We start from the raw sequence: 16,414 nt of genomic DNA, 5'->3' as shown, positions 1-16,414 counted from the left end.
ACAACAAGTCCTAAAAAAATTAGTCCTTTGATAAGATTCCATTATCCTCTGACCAATTAGTACTTGCCAAGCTAGTAAACTCTTTCATTGCCTAGGTTGACTATCTTGGACTTCAACCTCATTCACAACAATAGTTCTCTTGTCACCAACCATATGACATTCATAAGATCTATGTCCTACTTCACCACATTTATAGAAAGTACCCTTAAACTCACCTCTAATTGTCCTTTTCTTCTTATCAATAGGTCTTGGTTCATCTTCATCACTTAGTTTAGCTTTTGCCAAGCTATCTTGCTTCTCCTTCCCTTTGGAATTACCTTGACTTTTCCTCTTCAACTTATCTTCTGCCTTTAGGGCATGCTGATAAGCATCATCAACTAAATCAATCTTCAACATACCAACCTCATCTTGGATATTGAATCTCAAACCATTAATGTATCAAGCTACCTTCTCCTTTGACAATACTCTATGCCCAGACTAAATAGTCATTTTGTAGAACTCCTCAATATAATCTTTCATAGTCATATCTTTTTTGTTTCAAATTCTGCAACCTTTTGAACAACTCAAGTTCATAATCAGTAGGATTAAACTTAGCCTTCAACTTAGTTATCATCAACCTCCATCTAGTGATATTTATTTCACCTTCCTCCTCTCTATCTCTTTGCAGTTCTTTCCACCAAAGAGTAGCATGCCCTTTCAACTTAGTTTGTGTCACCTTACTCTAAGTGGATCTTCAATATCCTTGAGCTCAAAGTAGTCTTCCAATTCGCAAATCCAATCAACCAGGTCTTCAAAAGTCAAAGTACTTGATAAATTGGAAACCTCCATCTTATGCTTCAACTTCAACTAAGATCCAGGTCTAGCAAATTGATGCAGGGAGGGATTAGATAACCAAGGCCAAAGGCGCACCTAACTATCCAAACTGCCTACAAGAGTAAACACAACAAAAAACAACACAATAACATCCAACACATGAGATAGAGGAACAAATTTTGTCATAGATTCATCAAAATAATCGATACATGCCCAGTTGTAAGGCCTTTTGGGTTACGACCAACATTACAAATCAAATTCATTCCACAATGATAATAATTTCCTTTTGCTCCTCCTTCTCTACTTTGATACCCTAATACTCTACCCAAAACCTTATTAAATACATGCATGACCACAAGTTGGCCTGTTGCAAATACCAACAATTAAACCCTTATATTAAATGCTAAAACAAGCCACAAGTTAGCTCAAAACATATATTAAATATGAAATACAAATTAACTTTCATAGTTGGCCCAAATTGGACCTAGGCATAGACAAATCGGTCAACACAGAACCCAAACCAAAATACTATCACTCGACACCCAAATAAACTCTATAACCAAAGGAACTTGACAACTACTATGAGCTCAAAAATAACTGCAAATTTGACAACAACAGTGAACTTGAAAACCAAAGTAAACTCAGCATTAACCAAGAAGCTCGACAACCACTATGAACTTGATGACCAAAGGAACAAGGTATGAACTGAGAACTTGGAAACCATAATAAAATCGGTAGAAACTATGAACTCAACAACAACTAAGGAGCTTGGCAATGCAAGGCATTATAACTCGACAACAAAAAGAAAGAAGGAAAAACCTACAGGATAACAATGCAACCTAGGATGCTCCTATGCCAAACAACTAGGGTTGAAAGAAATGATTCTCTTAAATCATTGAGATGTTACAATCTGAGTTGAATCTAACTAAGAATAGGGAATCCATGTAACGTCTTCAACTGGTCTGTTCTTCCACTTTACCAAATAATCATAGTAATATTTTCCTCTTGTGCTCTTACCAACCTTCTAATCCAATATCTATCCATTCTCTTCAATCTTCTTCTTAGGATAATTATCTGATATAACAACATCATTTGACTCATGATAATTATACAAATCAACAACATTGAATATAGGATATATATCCATGTCATTAGGTAACTCAACTTCATAAGCATTTCCACTGTCAAACTTCTTCAAGATCTTACAAGGTCCAAACTTCTTCATCTTCAAGTTACTATATGTTCCAACAAGAAATCTTCCTTTCTTCATATGAATCATCACCTCATCACCAACTTCAAAAACATGATGTCTCCTATACTTATCAACATTCTCCTTATACTTCAGATTCCTTTGTTCCAATCTCAATTTTACTTCCTCATGTAGATACTTCATAAAATCAGAAAACTCTTCTCCTACATCACTTCTTTTCTCTTCACCAACAATATCCCTTAAATCTGATATCCCTTTAGGCTACATTCCAATGACAATCTCAAAAGGTTTCTTTCCTATACTCCTGTTCATAGAATTATTATATACAAATTTAGCTTGTGCTAATACCATCTCCCAATTATTTGGCATATCTCTACTAAACATCTTAGCAAATTACCCAAGTTGTAAGGCCTTCTGGGTTACGACCAGATACAAAGTACATTCACATTCAAAGATCCAATAGCAAATTCACACTTTCCAGATTTACTTTGAAATCCTTTTCAAAACTGACTAAAAACTAAGCCTAAACACTATATTTCTACTATCCAAAATGACTTACAAATCATTCTAGAACATGGAGAAGCCAAAATTTGGCTCTCAACAAATATTAAATGAAAATAAACATAACATTAAATACACAAGTCAGCCTGCATCAGCAATTAAATATCCTAAAATCGATGTCAGAGAAAAATTGTGATATCTCCTAGCTGTGATTGAGTTAGAACTAGTGCTTTGAACTGTAGGTAGATATCTAGGTCCTCTAAAAGCCCTTAAGTATGCAAAGGCTGATTCATCAAGGAAAAGCACACATCCATTCCGAAAGTTGAACACAAAAAAATGTTTCCGGGAGAATCGCCATATCTCCCAACTCATAAGGAGTTAGAACTTTCACCTTGGATCATAAGTAGTACTCTAGAACCTCTTCAATCGCTAAAATGTATAGCCTTTCATTCATTATGAAAAAGTAAAAAATACAGTTTCAACATAACATAGTTTCAGTAGCAAGATAAAAACTAAAAATATGTAGCATAGCAGTGCAACCTAGGATGCTTCTGTATCAGACAACCAGAGCTGGAAGAAATGATTCTCCTAAATCATTGAGATGTCATAACCTGAGCTGAATCCAACTCAGATTGAGAAATCCATGAAGCATCTTCCATAGGTCTATTCTTCCACTTCACTAGATATTCATAATAATGGTTTCCCCTTGTGCTCTTACCAATTCTTTGATCCGATATCTATTCAACTTCTTCAATCTACTTCTTAGGATAGTCCTCTGATACAAAAACTTCATCATTTAACTCATAATACTTATACAAATCAAAAATATTGAATATAGGAGATATATCCATGTCATCAGGTAACTCAACTTCATAAGCATTTCCACTGTCAAATTTCTTCAAGATCTTTCAAGGTCTAAACTTCTTCATCTTCAACTTACTGTATGTTCCAACTGAAATCTTCCTTTCTTCAGATGAACCATCACCTCATCACCAACTTGAAAATCATGATGTCTTCTAGACTGATCAACATTCTCCTTATACTTCTGACTACTTTGTTCTATCCTCAACTTTACTTCCTTATGCAAAGACTCCATAAAATTAGTAAATTCTTCTCCTGCAACACTTCTCTATTCTTCACCAACAACATCTCTCAAATTTAATACTCCTCTAGGCTTCATCCTAGTAACAATCTCAAAAGGTGTATTCTCTGTAGTCCTATTCACAGAATTATTAAATAAAAATTTAGCTTGTGCCAATACCATCTCCCAATTACTTGGCTTATTCCCAACTAGACATCTCAAAAAATTACCCATGCTTCTATTCACTTCCTTTGTTTGTCCATCTATTTGTGGATGGAATGTAGAACTAAACTTCAACTCAGTACCCATCTTCTTCCACAAAGTCTTCCAAAAGTAACCAACAAAATTACCATCTTTGTTAGAAATAATACTTTTTGGTAATCCATGCAATCTAACAATCTCTTTAAAGAAAATATCACCAACATGCTCAACATATGATATCTTCTTACAAGGTATAAAATGAGCCATCTTAGAAAATCTATCCACAACAACAAATATAGAATCATACCCTTTCACTGTTTTAGGAAATCCAAGAACAAAATCCATACTAATGTCACTCCAAGGTTTCTCAGGAACATAAACATGTGTATACAAACTAGTATTTTAACTTACTCCTTTTGCAACTTGACAAACTCCACAACTCTTTACAAACTTATGAACATCCTTATACATCTACGGCCAATAATACTTTTCCTTCAACAAACTCAATGTCTTATCAATTTCAAAATGTCTAGCCAATCCACCACTATGATTTTCTTTAATCAAATTTAACCTCATAGAACTCTTAGGAATAAACAATTGGATACCCTTGAACAACATACCTTCTTGAATAAAATACTCATCAAACTTACTTTCTTGTTCTGTCAAACTAGATGCTCTGCACTCTCTCTACATCCCACAAAAATCAAGATCAGTATCATACAACTCCTCCATCTCATCAAAATCAAGAACTTCAACCTTCATCTCTATCAACAAATAATGTCTACTACTCAATGCATCAACAACTTGGTTAGTGACTCCACTTTTATACTTAATCACAAATGTAAAACTCTGCAAATACTCAACCCACTTCATATGTCTCTAATTCAACTTATGTTGACTTCCTAAGTACTGTAAAGCTATATGGTTAGTATACAACACAAACTCCTTAGGAATCAAATAATGTCTCCACTTCTTCAATGCTTGAACAATAGCATAAAACTATTGATCATACACAGAAAATTTTGTTTTAGCATCATTCAACTTATCACTAAAGAAAGGAATAGGTTTACCTTCTTGACTCAATACAACTCATAGTGCACTATCACTTGCATCACATTCAACTTGAAATACCTTATTGAAATCAAGAAAATCTAATACAACTAACTTAGCAACCTTTTGTTTCAAAGTCTCAAAACTGTTATCAGCTCCATGTGTCCACTTGAATTCTTTTTTGTCTTCTCTCATTGTCTCAGTCATAACATTACAAATAGAACTAAATTCTTTATAAACTTCCTATAAAAACTAGCCAAACCATGAAATGATCTTACCTCATCCACATTCTCAAGTGTAGGCCACTCTAAAATTGCTTCAACCTTCCTAAGATCCATCTTCAAATCATCAACTGAAATAACAAATCTCAAATACACAATCTCCTCTTGCACAAAAGAACACTTCTTCAGATTAATCATCAACTTTTCCTCTTTCAATCTCTACAATACTTGTCTAACATGCTCAACATGTAATTCCTTAGTCTTACTGAATATCAGAATATCATCCAAATAAAAAATCACAAACTTACCAAAGAATCTTTTCAGTTGTTCATTCATCAACCTCATGAAAGTACTAGGTACATTAGTCAAACCAAAAGACATTACCAACCATTCATACAAACCATCTTTTGTCTTGAAAGAAGTCTTCCATTCATCACCTTCTCTGATTCTGATCTGATTTTTGTCACCCTTCAAATCAATCTTGGTAAAGTACTTTTCTCTACTCAAACAATCTATTATGTCATCCATCATCGGCATAGGAAACCTATATTTCATTGTGATCTTGTTAATAGCTCTGGAATGAGTACACATTCTCCATTCTCCATTCTCCTTATGTGTTAATATATCAGGTAGAACATATGGACTCAAACTTTCTCTGATCAAACCTTTCTACAATATCTCATGCACTTGTCTATTAAGTTTTTCATTTTCAATAGGTGTCAATCTATATGGTGCTTTATTCGGCAAACTAGCTCTAGGAATCGTATTCATGTAATGACTTATACTTCTCATTGGAGGTAAACCATCAGGTATATCCTCTACAATAATATCTTTATACTCATTCAACATTAGTAATTTCTACTAGCACTCAGTCAATACTACCAATTTATGTTGTCACTCGATTACCACTAGCTTTTGATACTCGATCACTACTCACTGGCAGTCGATTAGTGCTATTTTCTAATACTCAGTTTAAACTGGCACAACTTAGTCTCCTAGGGATTATGGAAAAATATATTTGATTCTTCTTCATTTCCTTTTCATATTGCTTTCCATTAGCCATGCAAATTCTCACAGTAATACACTTAACCTCATCTGGACTTTCAATCAAAGGCAACAATATTTTCTTTTTCTCATTCACCCAAAGAGTACGTTGATTTAATCTTCCATCATGTATAGCATATCTATCATATTCCCAAGGTCTACCCAACATTATATGACAAAAATCCATAGGCATAATATCACATAGAACTTCATCAAAATAATGTCCAATCTTGAACTTCACAATACATTGTTCACTCACCAATATATTATGCTCATCTTTGATCCATGAAATATGATAAGGTTTAGGATGGTCAAACCTCTGCAACTGTAACTTTGTAACCAATTCTTCTGATGCCAAATTTGTAGAACTTCCGCTATCAATGATCATTTTGCAACATTTTCCAGCAATCTTACATCTAATCTTGAAAAGAGTTCTTCTTAGGACAGGTTCCTCATCACTTCCCTTATTATATAAGGTTCTTCTCACCATCATTTTTTCTCCAGCCTTAGGTCCACTGCGTGAACCTTTAGTGTCTCCTTGAACCATAACATTTATGTTACCTTGCCCACTTTCAGAAGATCTACAGTCAAAAGATCTATGCCCTTCCTTACCAAATTTGAAACAATTACCACAAAAACCATCTCTAGAATAAGAATTACCTCTTCCTCGATAAGAACCAATACCTCCTCGATAAGAATCGCCACCTTTCCACTCGTTCTTGCCATTATCATCATTCTTCCATTTAGATTTTCCCTTCTCTTTTACAAAAATATCAGATCTACCACCTTCTCCATCAGATCTACCTCTGCATCTCTAGAATCTACCACCTCTACCTCTTTGTCTTTGTTCATGCTTCTTTGTCAAGATCTCCTCAACTTTCAAGGCATATTGATATGCTTCCTCCACACTTTCCAATTTCATAAAACTTATCTCATCTTGAATTTTAGATCTCAACCTAATTAGATATCTAGCAATTTTCTCAACATCATCATCCACATGTCCAGATCTAATGTCCAATCTCTAGAATTCCTTAGTATACTCCTTCACAGTCATTTTTCTTTGTCTCAAATTTTATATCTTTCTTAATAAGCTAACTTGGTAATCAACAGAAAAGGAATGTGTTCTTTACCTTGTTCACCATCTTCAGTCAAGTCTAAATCTTTTTCTTTCCTCTCCTTCGTCTATTAGCTTGTGAATGCTCCCACCACAGTGAGGCATGTCCTTTCAACCTAGTAACTGCAATTTTCACCATCCCATTATCAAGAGTTTTTTCATAGTCAAAGAACTTCTCCATTTCAGAGATCCAATCCAACACAACATTGGTATCCAATTTTCCATCATAAGGAACAACTTCTACAATAGGTTTTGAATTTTCCCTAAGCAACACTCTCAACAACCTTGCCTCATCTTGATCTTCTTTAGTTTCTAGATTAGGGTTTGGTGTTATTGCTTCATCATCACTCATATCATCAAGATGCACTCATCTTCTCTGAGCTATCTCTACAACATCTAATCTAACTTTAATTTGTCTCAATCTATCCAATATGACATTGTTAGCATTTCCTCTACCTCAAACCATCTTTATAATCATGTTCCTACAAGATTGTAACCCTCTGCAAGTTATAGGTCAAATATGTAGATGTACAACCAACTTTACTTAGGGTTCTACATGATCCAATATGCACAAGGACAAACCTCTTTATTGATACCACCTGACGTAGGGAGGGATTAGATAACTAGGGCCAAAGGAACACCCAGCTATCCAAACTACCTGCAAGAGTAAACACAGTGGAAAACAACACAATAACAACCAACACAGGAGATAGAGGAACAAATGCTTTCATAGATTCATCAAAATAACTGATACATGCTCAACTATAAGGCCTTATGGGTTATGGCCAACATTAAAAATAAAATTCATTCCACAATGATAATCTTCACATTTCAACTTTCTTTCTACTCCTCCTTCTCCACTTCGATACCCTAAGACTCTACCCAAAACCTTATTAAATACATGCATGGCCACAAGTCGACATGTTACAAATACCAATAATTAAACCCTAATATTAAATGCCAAAACAAGACACAAGTTAGCTCACAACAAATATTAAATATGAAATAAAAATTAACTTGCATGAAGACAACTTGGTTAATGAAGGACCCAAACCAAAGTAAACTCAACATTAAATAGGAAGCTTGACAACCACTATGAACTTGGTGACCAAAGGAACTCGATAGCAACTGCGAACTTGACAACCACAATGAACTTGGTAGCAACTGAAAACTGAAAAATAACTAAGGAGCTCATCAATGCAAGACATTGTAACTCGGCAACAATAAGAAAGAAGGAAAAACCTGTAGGATAACAATGCAACCCAGGATGCTCCTACATCACAAACTGACCAACCCTAGTTCCATTAGGTTTCTCCATACGATCAATTCTATCCTCACCACTCGATCCAACAACATCAAAGTCTTCAACAACTTCCTCATAACCATTTTCAGTACCCACATGTCGAGGCACACCACCTATACCACTCATAATTTTAGCAATCATGTCACTCTTCATCAATGCTATCTCAGATCTGAATTCTACTTTAATCTTCTCTAAGATCCTTTCCTCTATAACATCACTAAGATCATAAATTGCCCAAGGGTCTAATCTTCTTGAAGGCATCTTCCAAGATTTTTGCAAACCCTTTTCAAAAAATCCATAAATCCAGAAGATCAATCAGCTCTAGAAGATCAACCTTCTCTTCCAGCCTTAACCCGAGTCTTGGTGCAAACTGCCTCAACTTTGACACTCAGTCTACACACTCAAGAAAAACTGAGATTTGATATCACCTGATGCAAAGAGAATTTGAGGGTAACCCTACTAGTGGTAATTTGAATCCCTGCAAATAACTATACAACAGAAACACAACAACAAAGCAAGATCTGATACAAAATCATAACACTTTATTCATAAATATAATTGTTTATATACAATGTACTTGGTTGTAAGGCCTTCTAGGTTAGGGCCAAATACAATAGCTATTACAAAATAGTTCTACAAGATCCCACAAGATCCAACTCACAATCCTAATCCTAGCTAGTCCAGATCCACACTCTAGTAGAAAACCTCAAGGAAATCTCAACTTGTGCTCTCAAGCCCACCAAGAAATCTCCTGGTTTACCAAGCCTCGACTACTAGCCCTTCAAAGTTCACTCCTATACTCCATTCTCTTCTCCAAGCTAGATGAATCTCTCCTCTCCTCTCTTAAGACCCCACAAAACCCCTAATTATATTGTAATTCCGTACCTGGAGATCCTTGGAAACAAGGATGAAATACAAGCCAAGAATTTTTTTTTTTTACAAGTATGAATGCACACAGACAACATCATATAGGGATCACAACGATCGGAATGGAAGACTTCGCCACAATCCCAGCAACCAACGAATCTCCAAACGCCACTACCAAACTGACACATGCAAACATAGCCAACAAAAACAACGCACTTGATTAGGGTACAAGAAACAACCACTCATCAACAAAACACCAAGTTGGGGTAAAATGAAAAAACCTAAAATTTGGCTAAGCCCGAAATCCTGAAGCCCTGAAAATTGGCTAAGTCTTGATTTTTGAAGCCTTGAAATTTCCTAGAATCCATAACTTATCTCTGAGAGGTCTAAAACCTATCTCAAATGATTTGTCGCATATATTAAAATATATCTTAAGCGTCAACTTATACTTAAACAATATATTTTAAACCCCAAGAGACAAAAACAAAAACATGAAAACTCGATTTCAAGAGAAACCGACAGAATTCAAAATGCAACAGCATAGGGTCAAAGAACGCCCAAAAGGGTATCCAAAACCACTCTCAAAAAGTTTGAATCACGAAGAAAAGTGCTCACTACCGACACGCGCAGGATTTTCACAAAAATCATGCGACACTTTTTACTAAGGGAGGGCGACACTTCTCCTTAAGGCGTGCGACACTCTTCCAGTGTCGTACGACATTTCTCAAGAAGGCATGCGACACTTTTCAAAATCATATGACATTTCTCAAGAAGGCATGCGACACTCTTCCAGTGTCGTACGACATTTCTCAAGAAGGCGTGTGATACTTTATAGTGTCGTACGACATAGTTTGCATGAGTGTGCGAGACTTTTTAAAGTGTCGCACCATGCTAAACAAATGTCACCCATAGAAACAAAAAAACACTTCTAGAACTCAGAAAGGCAAAGAATAGACCAAAGAACCTCCACACCAGGGAGTATCGGATCCACATAGATCGAGGAGTGAACACTCGAGTGCAAGAACAACACAGAAAGAAGAACATCTAACCATATAAACTACAGCAGTAAGGAACACACTGAAATAAATATCGTAGTGAACTGAACAACAAAACTAAGTATGCAGTTCCTCCCAACCATCAATAGCATCATAAGACCATCGTGGGTCCTAGCCATCCCTCGTGTGTAACATCCCAAGCCACCGACCAAATCGTCAATACTGTCGTAATAGGGACATCACTACTAAAAACATGCACAATATCAGCATAAGGAAATCTAACATGCTAGTGATAACACATAAGATAATCCTACAGTAGGTAACATCACCTATCACATGCTACACAACAATAAGCAACAGATATACTACTAAAATAATTAACATCATCTAATCATATGCTAAACATCATAATATGGGAATGCATCAAATAAACTAACATCATCTAAACATGATATACAAGCATCCCAATGAAAGCATAAATCACAAGGAAGCATACTTCGAAACTCGAAGTACCAAGTGAAAACATCCATCAACGGTCGCACTAGGACAAGACCGTCTCTGTACATCGGTCCCTAGCAGTGGTGAAGGTAGCTACGCCTCCCAACCACGTGGCACCCATAGGTCCACACCTGCCATGCTGATGGAGATAATGATCCAACCACAAACACACATAAAGCACAACATCCAAGGCTAACACTCACGCCAGACAATATGATGGCTGCAACCAAGAACCTAAGACAATGCAAGGAGTACAGGTCTTGGTCAGACACTCAAAAGGCTGCTAAGTAGGGGCTGACATCCTGGAGAGTCGCTTGGCATTAAAAAGCCCAAGCTCGAATCGTGTGTCCTCAAACTTAAATGGGTGCTCACACATTGTGTCCTTGAACTTAATCGGGTGCTCACACATTTTACTTATCTTAAGTTTTATTAACAATCACACATTTTATTTAGTTATCACTTGCTTAAAACTTCTTATCCTCCATCAACCTCCAACGCCATTAATGTCGAGCTGCGAGATAGAAGCCCCTTCCAGATGTTACCCTACCCTACCCATGCTCATCCTACAACAAGTGCCTGTGGGCATGCATACTCCCATCCCAACCCCAATGATCATAACTTTCAGCAAATCCACAGAAGATCGGGCCTCGCAAGTCACCCAACAAATGTACGCGCATGTACTCGTGTGTGGCGCACCACCATCACAAAGATCACAACACAAGGACAGGAATGAGAACACAATGCAAAGAAAACACCCAACTGAAAGCAACACGGGAAGGACAGATTCTACACGAATCCCAAAGCCAATAAAATCATACATCATGAAATCACTCAATCGACCTCAATCCAAGAGTATGGATTCTACACAAATCCCAATGATGTACAAGACCAAACATCATGAACCTACTCAACCGGCCTCAATCCGAGAGTATGGATTCTACATGAATCTTAGCATTCACGAAACAAAAGCAAAGGTCTAAAAGACAAAAAAATAACAAGTATAAAATCACTCAACCGAACACAACGTCAAGAGTATGGATGCAACACGCATCCCAATGCAACATAAAAGTGCAAAAGTGGTTTGACTGATATCCAAACGGATCATCAAGGTCCACGACCAACATTGTGCCAAGAAAACCCGAGAAAACAGGGTGGCATGCAAAACGAGGTAAAAACTCCAAATTTTAGAAAAATTCCAAAATTAAAACCCATTTGACCTTTGGGTTCACAAAACCCCAAAAATTCAAAAATAAATGGATCGGACACCGTATACAAAAATGGCTAGCATAACGGTGTAAAATCCCAAACCCTCATCCCAAAAAATAGGGAAATGTTCATACCCGCCCAACTAGGTAGAACTAGCATACAGAAATGGAGGGGAACACTAGTTCTCAGCCTCCAAACCAATGGCTACCAAAAACAGAAGCAGAAACAGAGATGAAACAATAAAACGGGAGAGCCCTACCTCAGCCAAAAGGGTAAAATGGAAAACTGAACTAGAAAATAAAACGCCTGCAGAAGTGGCTAAAAATCACGGCAATCCAAGATTTCCCTAAGCTGGATCCAACGAGCCCAACCTCGCGACGATCCCACGCCCATAGCTCCCACAACGAACAAAACAATAAATCCCCATGAAGAGGATTTTGGGTTTTACTCTCCAACTTTCCAATTTGAAAGTGAGAAGTGAGGAATTAAATTCCTCTTTGGATATTTATTCACTTTTCGAGTGAATAATCGATTAGGGCATTTAACCAGCCAATCTAGTTAAACCCCGAATTGACCCAAACGAAAACAGGCTATTCCTATAAATAGGAGTTCATCTATGGAAAAGCTGTCAAAAATTAAAATAAATCAATTAAAAAGTTCAAAAACCCAAAAACACATAAACGAACACAGTAAAAAACATGACTAACCACTGCTACAGGAACCTAGTCCCATGTAGCATGGTAAAAAGTACACAGTACAATCTCTGCACACATCTCAAGGTAATCATGGAATAACCTCATGATACCACATCGATCCTGGTAACCACTGGCACAAACCTCAGTGAACAAAAAATCACATCATAATCTCAAAGATAAGTCAAAGCACAATCAAAGTAACTAATACAGAAACATAAATCCAAACACCTCGATGGTGTAGACCACTCAGGGTCACAATCATGATCCATCACAACAAAAGATCAGCAAGGTTGCATCCATTAGGATGACTTACAAAAGCCAAATGGGAGAGGCACTACATATACCCAACTAAGCCAAAATTTGGCCTAGCCCATTACAAATTAAAATAAACTCTTGCATTAAATTTTTGCATAAGCCATAAGTAAGCTATAACACAAATTAAATACCCATTCATAATTTAAATACCAAAAGTCATCTCACTAACAACTCAACACCACTAGAACCAAGAGCAAATCAAGTATTACACAAAACCATGTCGAGTGTTAGCATTCCACCAAACTGTTGGTTAAGAGTTTGTTCTCCTATTAGATTTTGTAATCTTGACTCTTTGATACCAACTTCTTGGAGAAACAAAAGGATGTTTACCAACAAATGGGTCAGTGTATGCATTCTATCACTACCCTTTGAATTGATTAGGTACAACTCTCTATGATTTGCAATGATATGCAATGAATATGTTTTTATGAGATTAGAAGTTTTGACATTATAAGCTCTTAATCTGAGAGTAATAAAGGATAACCAAATTGTTTGTAGGCATAATCAATTTAAGCAAAATAGAGTTGGACAACATATCACACCCAATGGAATGACTGTAATAGACTATCTTGAGATTTCTAACTCTTACTTCTATTCTAAATGTAGAATTAACCATCTAAATGCAAAAAGAGGAAGAGAAGAAGAAATGCACACGAGGGAAAATGGAATTTCTGTGACTACTAGGCTTGAATGAAATAGAATTCAGCAAGTTACTAATAGATTCACACAAATCTATCCTTCAAATTCCCAATGAAACTATCTAGCATAATATGAAATGAACAAGAGAAGAAACATAATCATATATGAAGAAAGTAAATGGAATCACCTCTATTGCAAATATAAAAATGAAATAGAATCCACCTTATTATCATAGGATCACATATAATTATTCTTCAACTCTAAATGTAGAATTAATCTATCTATAGGCCACAAAACATGATAAATGGAATTATAGACCAATTTACCATCAAGTTTGCCAATCTATTTATTATCAAATGAGGTTACATTTATAGTTCTTTATCATTTCTTAACTCTGGAAGAGCAACAACCATACAATAGAAAAGAAAATGAGAATAAAATATAAAATTATCCAATCTTCATCATGATATGAGCACATGGTATCTCTTCTACTGATGTTTTTGAATCCATGGTATTCTTGAAAACACTCCATGACCTTTCATCTTCATGTGAATTCATAAATCGTATAGAACCTTTGATTCTTCATATTCTACTATTTTGCGCCAACCAACATATTTCATATTCTAATGGTCACTAGAACTTTGAATTTCCATCATTGATATCAAATTGATGATCATGATTAAAACATTATGACCTTCCTTTATAACTTCCTCTACACGTCCCTTCGTGTACATGTATCTTTCTATCATTATGACACAGAGATTATTTTCCTTGCAACTTTACATAGCAAAATGATGACATATGTAGATCTTTCTTTTAATCCAACAGTGGTAATAGAATGATGTTAAGTCTCTTTGTTTTGCAACGTGAGTCCTTGTTTCTAACTAGGCACATTGTGGTAGATAGATGCCAGAATTGTATTGCATGGAGAATCTGACGTATGACCTTCCTTGCCTCATAGCACCTCATGACTAGATTTTGATTGTGCTTTGTGAAATGTGATGGCCCATAGAACACATGTTGATCCATCATTATGTCACTATGAATAATGATCAAGTAACTTTACATAGTGACATAACAATGATCATGGATCGTATTTTGATTTTACAGTCAATGAGATGCATCGTTAGATAGTTAATAATTCCATCTTAAAACATTATCCATCGACCTGATCTTCATCTGACGATTGTGACTTATTTCCAAGGTGACTTGACTATTCAACTTGATGATGTGGAGTTTTAGATGTGTTTTGATTTGTTGATTTGATTTCAACTTTGGTCTTTGCCACCATTGATTGAGTTTTCTGCCATTTTTATATTTTTAGTGCTCACTCTATATTGAATTCAACTGATCTCACTTGTAGCTCATTCTCATGATCTTCATATTGTCTTTAAGCTTTAGTCTTTGATGTTCTCTACTGTATTTTCTTTGTATATGCATATGATCTCCCTATTCTACCTATATTATGCCTTTAATGGAACACTAGATCATAGAGTTAGGGTTTCTTAGGGATTTTAGGAATGATTTTATGAAGAACTACTTCTCAACATGAATCTTTTTCTTCAACATGATTAGGAACAAGTAAACATGAATTAACAAAATATCCAGACCTTCTTCTTATCAATATAATGCATAAAAAACCCTCCAAACCCTAATCACCTACCTTTGGACTGATGCATTATACATATGGTTCCCTACATTAGGTTAACTCAAAGGAATGATGAGAAGAAAGGCCATTCTATAGGAAATCTAGACTCGGACTCAAGACATTGATATTTGACTTAACTCAAAACCCTAAAGCAAAGATGTAGACTGAAACTTGGGAAACCTAGACATAACCAAGTTCCTTCACTGACCGACCACCAGTATGTGTGGAGTCCTTCAGAAGCAATCGAGCCCCTTCACTAACTGAGATGCTCGGGAAACACTACTAGTGAGCTCCTAGTGCAAACTAGGCTCCTATTATCTGCTAAGTGGCCCAAACATCACCAAACATCTTCATTAACCTAGTCACTCAATTATCACAACAACCAAACCAACTTAGTATTGACCAAGTCACCCTTCATTCTTTGGCCAAGTCCTCCAACTAAAAAAGGTCAAACTACACCAACATGCAAGATTGCTAACCAACCGAGGATGCTCCTACATCAATAAAAATGGTAATACAAGAACACCAAAGAAAATTATTCTTCGAAAAATAAAGAAACCTCAAATAGTGTTTAGAGAAATGAAATAAAATGAACAAAAGTCAATGAAAAATTTGCCCATGTCTTATAAATACTTAAAAACATATTCTCTATTTCAATAAAAGGCAAATATGCATTATTAAATAACTTTAGTACATTACCCATATAAAAATAATAGACAAGTATTCAAATATATAAAACTAGGATCAATTGTATACAACAAAGACTCCATAAAAGATTTAGCATTAAGAAAAGGATAACTAATAGGGAAAAGTTTAACTTATAAAATAAACAAACACTCAAGAGCTTGATAAAATAAATAATGGTTAACAAAGTGAACATAGAAAGAGAGTACCTAGAAAATATCAATTTTGTAACTTTTTTCAAGACCCTATACACCTTGTTCAAAAATATACTTTACACCATTCCATAGTTTGTCTCTTAACCACAAATCAAGTGTCTATCAAATAATGCC

The sequence above is a fragment of the Cupressus sempervirens genome, chromosome 1 (genome assembly GCF_028749045.1).
Source record: "Cupressus sempervirens isolate cs-2001-9-10 chromosome 1, ASM2874904v1, whole genome shotgun sequence".
NCBI lineage: Eukaryota > Viridiplantae > Streptophyta > Pinopsida > Cupressales > Cupressaceae > Cupressus > Cupressus sempervirens.
The sequence above is the reverse complement of the archived record's forward strand: the minus strand, read 5'-3'. Positions refer to the sequence as shown.